Genomic DNA, 10,707 nt, shown 5'->3' on the forward strand with positions numbered 1-10,707 from the left:
GCTTACAGATTACCCTTTCAGAACAAGTAACCTTATTTTCTTTTTAAATATCTATTTACCTTTTTGAGCTTTGCATAGCAAAGCAGGGTTTTCTTTTTTTTTTTTTTTCCCACTGTTGCAAAATAAATTAATTTGTTGGTAGTTGCTATGCATTGGCAGGATTTCTGCATAAAGAATGTAAGCCATCTATCTTTGTATTCAAGATATAGTTAATCTGGCAGTTAAAATACTTTGGAAACATTTTGATGACTTATCTGGAAAAGTAGCTTTGCGTTTTCAAAGAAAACTCAGAACTGTATTGCAAGGGGAAGATAAAAGATATATGAAGTGTTTGTTCCAAGCGATACTATTCATTTAAAGATCAGAATGTAACCCCACCCAAGCAATTATTGCGGAAAAACAAGACAAAAATCCTTATACAGCTTTCTGACACAGTCTTTATTTGGGAAACAAAATAACTATATTACAGTTATAGTCTAATGGATTGCAAGCTGTTTTATTAGAGTCAGCTGAATCCTGTTTAGCATAAAAAAAGAACTCTGTTTGCTATCAAGAACACATTTACATTAATATGACTTTGACAAAGTAAAATAAAATCGCATTAAGATGATGTAAGTAGATAAGACAATGAAATCTCTGTGAGATAGTTTTGGCACACCAATTAGAGTCAAGTCCCTACAGGAAAGAAACATATTTTTACACCAAGTATCCATGTGTTTTTAAGTCGCAGAGTGGCCAAAATTAATTCCATGCTTCTAATATTTCCAGCAAGGGAAAAGAGAAAGTTTGTTATTATTATTATTATTTTTATTTTTCCCTTGAAAAGGTAAAATTTCTGATAAACTACGTTTTTATTTGCAATAATACAAACAAGTTTTGTTCTCCACACTAGCCTGTAATCATCCTGATTATTGCAAGGGACTTTCCAATATAGAGCAGCTGAAAACAAGGTTTTAGATTACATGGTAATTTAGGAATGCATGAAAAGCCAAGCAGTCACCATAATAGAGCACTGCATAAACTTCATGGCTTTTACAGCAAAACATAACATATGTTTTGTGATTCATTCAAATGATTTTTCAATTTTTTTGGTCAAAAAATATGTCGAGCTGTAGTATTCATCCTATATTTAGGGAACCTTACTCTCGAAAAACGACGACGACACCACCACCCCAACTTTGATGTCTCTCTTTTTAGTCTGGTCGTTAAAAGAAAGGCAGTGATGGATGGTGATAATGCTGTGGATTTTATGAGTAATCAGGCCTTGGCAGCCACTGCATTTCTTTTGTAGTGAAACTGTAATATTCCTTTGGCCGCGTGTAAACTTTTTCTGCTCTTGGAACTCCGTTACACAAGCCACTCACTAAGCAGTACAAAACAGTTATTACCCCAAAGCGAGGGCTTTCATTTAACACCTGACAGGGCGAAGCTTCCCCCCAACGCGCGCAGCCGGAGCGTAGGAGCCCTTGCGCTGGGGGCACGGGTGCACTCGCTGGCGGGCGGCGGCGGCGGCGGCGGGGGCGGGCCCCGGCCAGGGGGCTCAGTTTCGCGGCTGCACGGCCGAGCCCTGCGCACCGGCCAGGGAGCCCCAGGTGCCCCTGCTCTCCCCTTTTCACATCTTTTTAGGGAATTTGCTGCAACAAACACCAGGTGTCTCCACTTAGCTGGGCTACAGCTTCAAAAAGGGGCCTGCTACCAAAAAAAAAAAAAAGAGGAAAGAAAAAAAAAATTAAGGTTGTTCTTTCCATTGCTTCTAATCTGCCTGTTGCAAGGCTGCGTGCGCGAGGAAGAGAATGTATGTATGCGCCGATACTCTCGTACAGGGATCATATTTTATTTTGTCACTTGATATGCCTCTGTCAGGCAAGGCAGGACTTCCCAGAGTTTGAAATAATCCAAATTCAATCACTTTAAAGCTGCTACAATATGCAAGTCCTGGCAGCCGTTTTAAATTAATGGAACATCAGATGTGCTCTGATCCTCTCAATTTCCTTGGGCAAGGGAAATTCTGCTGCGGTGGTAGCGGGAGGGGAAACATAGGGCTATCAGTAAAATAAACGTCAGCTTTTGTCTGCTGATAAAAAAATGCATACAGCAAAAAAAGACACAATGTTTATTGCTCCGTAATTAAAATGTATTTCTATAGGCAATAAGGATTATCTTAGTGGTTTGGACAAGCGAACACTGTGCAGTCTGATCCATGTGAATGGACATTAAACTGAAATACAAAATTGCTTTTTATTCGAGGTTTTACAAATACAGCTAAATATTTTGTTTGGGTGTAGTTTTTTATTTTTTGCTCCTGCTGATGTGTTTATCAATAAAACTATTAGAATGCCAGCCTTAAGAGCCCAGTCCAAGGGCAAGGATGAGATTTTGGCAAGAACTGGGGAGAAGAGGGGGCGGGGGGGGATAAATCTCCATAGCAAGATGCCCGCCCATGCAAATGCACTTGGTTTGGGGTTTACTTTGAAAGTGTAAACATTCCTCGGGTTTGTCAAAAGGCTTGCAGACTTGAGAACCTTTTGATCAAACCTGGGCTGTGTTTTGAGGAAACCTGCACTGGAATACAGTTTTCAAGATGCAATTCAGTGGCTTTGCTTTTGAAATACAAACAAGCCCAAAAATTCAAATCAAGGCTCTGAACCTTTGCACAAGCTTTTATGGTGCATGGTTTTTGCTGATCTGTAGGGCTTATCACCCAGGGCTATGTCCTGGCTACAAGGGCCCACATTTCATAAAGTCTTTTTCCTGAAACAAAAATACAATACAAGCTGTCAGAGTTAAATTGAGGACAAGGTATTTCTTTAATTCTGATTTTTCAGTTATTTGCTTTATACGAGGAGAGCCTGGCTGCTTCTGCGCTAACTGGGACTCGCATTGCCAGACAGTATGTTTTAAGTTATTTTTAAAAATGCTGGGTTTTGAAGGCTCTTAAATCCTTTGATGGAAGTGAAAATAAAATCATAGTTTGAAACCTAACAGAGACTTTTAATCTTGATCTTAAAAGCATGAATCATACTACAGCATAGAGTAAAAGTATTTTCTGTCCTCTGCACTTGCCTTCTCTACACATACCGATATTTGATATTTATAGGTGGCAATTAGAAATCTCAGGTAGTCCCAGTGCCTTGTGCCAAGCTTTGTACACAGTTACTGCCTCACAGTCTATGGCTGAGGTTTCTACAGTCTTGCTGTTTTTCTCATTTGAATATGAGATTTCAAGCAAGCCTGATTAAAACAAAGCAAAGCAGAAGCAAAATGTCTCAAATTCCATGCATGTAACGTTATGGCAACAAAACTTAGACCGATTACTGTCTCAGAGGAAGAAAACTAGTGGCAAGGTAGAGGTGTTGCAATAAAATTACAGAAAAACTTCTCCCATAGCCACCCTGGAAAACCCAGCCATCATTTTCTGCCAGAGCTGAGGCAGAGCCCGAGCCCAAGCCCAGCCCCAGCCCAGAGAGAAAGCCTGACTGACCAGCTGCTCCCCTGGGTCTCAGAAGTGCAGCCAGTGCACGGATGCCAGGTTTCAAACACTGGATGAACAGTGTTTGAAACTGAACAACCAGTTGAAATACATTTTTTAATCAGATTTTCTTACTGTAAAATTCTGACTTGATGCTAAAAGGAGCGCACCCCCTCCCATATCTGCCAGCAGAGGCATCTCTTCCCTTTGCCTCCCTGGAGCAGGAGTTAGCAGCTGCCAGGATGCTCCCTCGGGATGGTCACTTGGCAGGGGCAGCAGGTACCAAAACCCATTGCCTCTTCCAGTGGTCCCCAAACAAAGGTTAGGCTCTCCTCAGACCAAAGCGCTCCCCTGACATCCTCTGCCAACCCGACTGCCTGGCAGCTGCAAGGGTGCAGCGTGGCTGATTGCAGCCAGATATGTTGGGTCCTTCATCCCAATGGTCATCCCAAGAGCTGTCGGGAAGCTGTTCACAGCCTGCGAGTGCCCCTGTCCGTGAGCAGGCGTGTGCTGTGGTGGGAAGGGGTACTGGGCCCTTGAGGTTGTGCCATGGATGCTGACAGACTGCTTTTATTCTCCAGGATCCTGCCACAGTTTCTGTCCCAGAAGAGGTGGCTATGATGAGCAAGAAATGAATTCCAGTATTTATTCCCAAGTTGTGCAGTCTCCTCCCAGTGAGTCTGAAGACGACTCAGGATGCTTTCCACGGTTATGCCCACCACCAAACCATGACAGAAGAAACAATCAAGATAGAAGTTCATCCTACCCATATGAACCAGGCATTGAATCCCCATGTCTGAATCCTTCTGGACTTAAAACTCTCCATTACCTCCACTGGAGTTTTAAGGTGAAGAATTTCAAGATTTGCCCCTAAATAAAAAGTGCCAAATTAATATAACAGCATGGTGGAGTTTCTATTTACTGCACACAACAGTCAAGATATTCAGACTTATGGTTCCCACTGCAATTGTAGTTCAGTTTCCTTGCTCATACATAATGTTTTTACCTACTCTGAATGAGGTTATCTTTAGTTCCTTAACAAGCCCATATAATTCAGCTGTCACTGTTTCCATAAGAACAATACCTTGGAATTTCCTGCCTTTAATTTGGACTAACTCCTGTCTATAGCATCGCATTAATGATGTTTCCAACATGTGTGGTGACTATGAAATCAATCATTAAGTACACATCGCACATATATTTATAATGTTCAGGTACTATTTGTAGAGGTAACATCTCAAAGTAATGTAAGGATCTCTTCTTGATAAATCTAACAGCCCCAGCTGGGCTACCTCCTCTCTGTTTCAGGTTTTGCAGCTGGGCTGTTCGCAGTGAAGGAAATTCTCCTGCCCAAGCAGATGGAGACAACAGATATGAACCTGCCCCGAGTCCTTTCCCCACCTTTTCTGCCATGGGGACTTCTCCTGTTGCCTGACCACAGGAAGATGGTGGTCCTCAGGACAGAAATGCCTCCTGGCACACGCAGCAGCATCCTACCTGCCGCAGAAGCGCGTTAGGGGAGCTCACCCAGATGTCCCATTGCACTGAGCTGTGCCCGGTCCCGAGGAGAGGTTGCTATTGCTGTCTCTGAATGAGGCAGGACATTTAGCAGTTGAGACCTGAGGCTTCCCAATTAGCCATCCAGGAGCATATTGACAGATGGCTGTTTCTATTTTTGCCTCCCTTATGCCAGGCCCATTCATTCAGTGCGCTCCTTTTAATTACACAGAACCACGTGCCCAAAACCTTGTCCGCTTTTTCCTGAGTGTATCAGTTGATCTAACAGGAGATATTACCTTTCCCTAAAACACTGCTTAACAGCTTCAGCATTTGTTTTGCAGCACTGAAGACGACATCCAGTTTGACTGTGCTCATACTTGGCAGTTCCCCTGAGCTTCAGGAGACCAACAGCTCTTCACAGAAAAGCAACTATTATCTCTCCCTTGCCCCAGAGTCCCTCCCTACATACCTGCAAGCCAAGCTGGCAAGGAGGGGCATGAGGACACAGCAAAAGGCAACAAAGTTTCAGCACGAGGCAATCTGTATCAGCATAAACTCAAGCAAGGCAGCATCATATAAAGACCTGATAATCCTCCCTTTCTGGGTTTCCTCCCTCAAAAGCACAGGTCCCCAGTTCAGTATATGGTAGGGCCAAAACATACACATAGGCTAAGCAGCCCAGGTGCGACACATTGTTTCATCCCTCTTCCCCTGACTCCCTATCCTCTTCTCATCCCAAAGGTTTTCTAAAACCTTGACTGTATTTTCAGGCTAAGCATGTCCTAATTTGCAGAATAAAGAGAACTGGAGGTGAAACATGAGACCCACAAAAGGCTGGGGTGGGTGACCTCCAGCATAGCTCTGGCATCACCTAACTGCAAGCTGCCCTCCATGAAAAAGCAAAAAAGGGCAGGAGCCCGGCCAAGGGGCTCAGGACTACCTGAGCAGACACGGCACCACACACAGTTTTAAAACCACTTGCCATTTCTGGAAGGACCTCAGCCTGAAGCCCACCATTGTTATGCTGCTTACAGGGTACAGGTCTCACCCATTTATCTCCTCTTCACTTGTGATCAATGGCCCTATGGAAAAACGGCATCAATAATGAATAAGTAGCAAATGATGTGCTCTATCTTTCCAGCCCTGGCTATAATGAAGACCATCAGGTGGTACAAATTACTTTACCTTAGTCACATTGATTTTCACCAGCTGGGAATCTGGCCCAAGTTTCATTTGGTTCATGAAGGAAACAAACCATATAGTATCATTTCTGAGTTGACAATGCAGGCAGACCACAATTTCCACAAAATCTGGCTGGAGGGAAGGTTAAGGCCATTTGCATTGACCAGATGGCACAAGCACAGTTTACCAAGCGTGGAAAAAATACCCAGCCACAGAGAGGCTGCTGCTGGCTTGGCTGGGGCTCTGGCATCACATCTCTGCACGAACCCAAGCTTTCTAAAGAGTCTGCGAGAAGATGTGCAAGCCCGTCCAAGGCCGAGCAGGCAGTGCCAGTGACACAGCAGATGCATATGTTTCTAAGAATACTGAGGGGCAGCCTGGCACTCTGGCGAGTGCTGGAAGCTGCACTGCACATGCGGCCGCAGCTATCATTAGGGTTTTGCTGCTTTGGCACCTCTTCTTAATTTACTTAATTTCTATTTATACCATTCTGTTTCTGTTTTGAGCCTTTATCAGATGCTGACATGTTTTGTTCAGAGCCAAACTTTGGAAGGAGGCTTTGGAAAGAAGTCATTTAAGGGGAGCTTAAAAATGTCAGAGCACTTGGGAGGGGCCATTCCCAAGCGAAGGGTGGCCACAGTAACAGCAAAAAGGCAATCGGGCCAGTTTTCCCCAGGGCTAGGCCAGTGCTCCCCTGCCTGGTGGAGCCAGGTCCCTGAGGGTCTGTGGAGAGTCTGCGAAGGCTAATGGGGAAAAAACTAACCTTGCTGACAGCAGCTTTCCACACCTGGGTCTGAACCTCCATTGGAAAATGGAGGTAGAGGTCTGCAAATCAAGGGAGGGTGAAAACCACAGCATACGCATGTCCCAGCTCTGTCTCTAGGGTAGCTAGTAATTGTGTCCAACTGATGAGTACTTCTGAAATAAATTACTTAGTTATTGTGATCATGCTGCCAAGCATAAGCAGAGGGTGGGGGGTAACACTTTCTTTCCTTTGCCTCCATCTGTGACCCAGTGACATGCTTGTCATGGCTTGGCTGGAGGACACATGGAGCTCCTGAGAAACAGCTTCCAGGGAAAAGCTATACACGCCGTGTCTGAACAGCGCTGATTGACAGTTTTGGTGGTTAAAACTCTGAGAGCTCAAATACAAGTAGCAGATGAGAAGAACACGGCTGTTGATGTTGACATGTTGCTGGACTTATGGAATGATGATAAACAGCTGGAAATGCACGTGATGCACTGGGGAATAGGGACAGAGTGAAGAATTTCAGACTTGCTGGAACATCACAAACGAAAAGGCGATCAACTGAGGATGCAGAATTCTTCCTTTGCAAATCGTTTTTAGATCTTTCACTGCTTCATACTACAATGGTCTTCACTCCCCTGGCTTCGGGAAGATGCACATGGCAAGGCTGGAGGCTTCCAGGCTGGCCAGGCCCACACAGGCGTCCTCAAAACCTCCTAATACAGCAAAAACATTTAAGGTGGGTGAATATCTTCAGGCAGAAGAAGAGAAAAGAGAAACCCTGTTTCTTTGTTTGTGGGTGACTGAGGAAAAGATGTAGAATGGGTTCAGTAGAAAATCACCTTCCTGGAGGAGCTTTTTTCTTTTTTTTTTTCCCCTGAATAATCACACCATTGGCAAGTCCTCCGTGCAGTGCAATCCCAGACTTGAGAGCACACTGCTCCCTACACATCTCTGTCTCCAAGGCCAGGTGTGGCACTGACAATTGCAGGACTTCTCTTCAAGCCGTTCCCCAGGGGGACCAGCTACTGAAGCACCGAAAGTCCTGTCTAGAGCTACCTTAAAACTGGGGAGCTTATCTCTGTATTTCAGTGGCGTCTGGTGTTGTACTCTGCCATAAGCTTTAATTGTTGCTGTTCTGAAGAAAGCCTTTGTTCGATACAACTGCCTACTTCACGATGACATCATCCAAGACTGTGGAAAAAAAGCCCAGCCCGGAGTAGTCAGGCATGTGATGATGTATAAATAGCACTGACAGAACAATATTATAAACTCTATTGGTATAGCTGAGATAAAAATAGCAAGTTGCTGATTCATCTAAGATATCGGTTAGAGAGATGGCTTGAGGTTCAGCTACAATAAACCTTTTCAGCTAAAAGCATGTTACTTCACCATGAATCAGCTGCTCAGAGCTTTCATTCTTTTCAGAGAAGCACCTGTCTCTTCCTGCTTCGGTCCTCCATTACTGAACACATGAAATATAGGGCCTGATTTTATTTCTGCTTCCCTTACGCTGAAATACGTTGCAGTCAGAGAGTTCTCTAAGGCTTTATATGCATGTAGGAAAAGCAGAAGCATTCCTAAAACTGCTTGCCAAGTCGCTGGTAACGGCAAGGTTTATGTTATTGTTCACAGTTATGTTTCTACTTTGCCTGCCTCTAGGAAAAACAAACAAGGGACCATTATTTCAATAAATCTGGAAATGCTGAACCATACTTCCAACACCTCTGAATCTGTAACGACTAGGTCATTTTATGGCTTTCAGTAAGGTACATGCAAAGCCAAGTACACATCCACATACAGTGCGCTTTTCAAACCTTTCAAACAGACAAAATGAAACCTCACATGCCAAGCCTAGAAATACAGGAATTAAAGGGAAAAAAGAAGCCAAGAGATGGGTGACTTGCTCCTTGGAACACATCAGCAGCCATTACTTGTGCTGTGTCTCTCATGGCCCACAATTTGTGCTCTTGTTTGATTTAACTTTTTAAGTATCTATCTGGACTGTAACATCAGCCACGTCGATGCTATGCCCCCTCTTCATAGGAAGACCCTGGAGGAAAGCCCATGGACTACAGCACCAAAGACTAGTGCTAGAGCTGCAAATTCAGGGGCAGCTGCTGCTGGGAAGCAGAGTCTCACGCTGCAGCCTGTCTACTTCCAGAGCATGCATCACGGTGACAACAAGCTGCCCGGTATAGGATGCTAACTGGCCACAGCCACCGATAAACAGGCAGCTCCAGGAATCCCTCTCTCATGGCAAATTCTTACGCACAATGTGGCCACCGTATTTTTAGACACAATTAAAAGAAGTCTTAAATGTTTAACTTTCAGTTTTTGACACTACAGCCATATGGCAAAAAGAAGCACAGATAATAAATGGTAACTTGTAAATAGGAAGATTATGAGGTTTCTCTCCCTTCATGTTGGGCAAGCTCTTCTGTAATCAGTACGACACTGCTCAGTGTATTGACTTGGGCTAATGAGTAGAGCCAGGACACTCGCAGCCTGCTCCTTCACCTCCTGCGTGACTGTTTCTCCCCCACAAAACCTCCTATTGCTTGTGCATCCCCTTGTGATCATTGCATAATGATGACAAAATCTCTAGCAGTACAGAAGAAGACACATCACCCTCTACTTGTGAACACCTTCCTGCTGGATCTCCACGGGCAGTGGGTAACAGAAATAAGCCAGCAGCTTAAGTCCATGTTCTGTTCCTCAACGGCATGACCTTACACTGTGATCATCATCTGCATGAGCGTCAGCTACAAGGACATGGACATACCAGCCCCATTAGAGCAGCTTGCTTTGTACAAGTAGAGTGCTTTATCTACTGACTGCATCTTGGTTTGCATCAAAGCTAAGTTGCTTGTTTAGGACCATTAAAATGAGCAAGGCTTATACAATTACGGAACTTCATATTAATTTTTAAAACTTGCAGATGTTGCAATCTGTACATATGGGAATAGCGCCAAATGTTATGATGACAGAAAAAAGTTATATTGGCTGGGTTTTAAAAGTAAGGAAGCAGGAAAAAGAAAAATCTCACCCTACCACTATCAAGGCATTACACGTATCTGGTTTTGCACGCAACTTTTAGTTAGCAGCTTTGCATTTCTGATAGTGAGTTAATCAGATAATCTTTTTATGAGCACAAACCCAGTAAAATAGTGTGGGAGCAATGACAACAAAAAGCCCTTATTTACTTTTGGGGTATTTTTGTATTCACTAAATCCTTCCTGCTATGCCCGGAGAAGACCTCTGCTGCCCGTGAGTTTCAGAGAGCAATGCCAGCAGTGATCCTGCATATCTGCCTCTTGTGTCAACATCCTCCTCCGGGGAGGGCAGCGCTGGGAAGAGTGCCCTTTGGGATGCCACTGTGCCGCTGTGCAGCGTCCCAAAGAATTTGCAGCTCGAGCATTATTTTGAGGCTGAGGTTGCTGGTTGATCAACATACTGAGGTGCTGTGCAGAGAGCATTTAAGTGACACTCAGTGATCTACATAAACAACATATGTTTTATATTACCAACATCTCCTTTGTATTCCAATTGCATGTCAGTACTGGTAGAACCTGCTGATGCTAAGACCAGCTTCAGCTTTGAAGCTTGGGACAATAACAAAATAACCTGCTATTTGTTTATGTTAGTAATAAAATCTACCAGCAACTATGATTTGATTGTGGCCTTAACAAGAAGGCTAGCCAAAAGAAACCTTCTCCATAAATAGGAGATGAAGGAAGAGGATGTGTTGTCTGTGGTTTTTCTAAATCTAGTCCAAGAAGCTGATGGTTATGCTTAAAGTCTTAAA

The 10,707-nt window shown here is 43.9% G+C and overlaps 1 long non-coding RNA gene across 1 annotated transcript; it reads left to right on the forward strand.

Moving 5' to 3' along the window:
* The first annotated feature begins 1,760 nt into the window (after positions 1-1,760).
* On the forward strand, positions 1,761-5,323 carry LOC140656116 (uncharacterized). The gene is made up of 3 exons (XR_012043977.1): positions 1,761-1,795; positions 4,051-4,316; positions 5,311-5,323. It is a non-coding gene; the product is annotated as an uncharacterized lncRNA (long non-coding RNA).
* The last annotated feature ends 5,384 nt before the right edge of the window (positions 5,324-10,707 follow it).

Source organism: Ciconia boyciana, chromosome 8, assembly GCF_034638445.1.
Source record: "Ciconia boyciana chromosome 8, ASM3463844v1, whole genome shotgun sequence".
In the NCBI taxonomy this organism is placed as follows: domain Eukaryota; kingdom Metazoa; phylum Chordata; class Aves; order Ciconiiformes; family Ciconiidae; genus Ciconia; species Ciconia boyciana.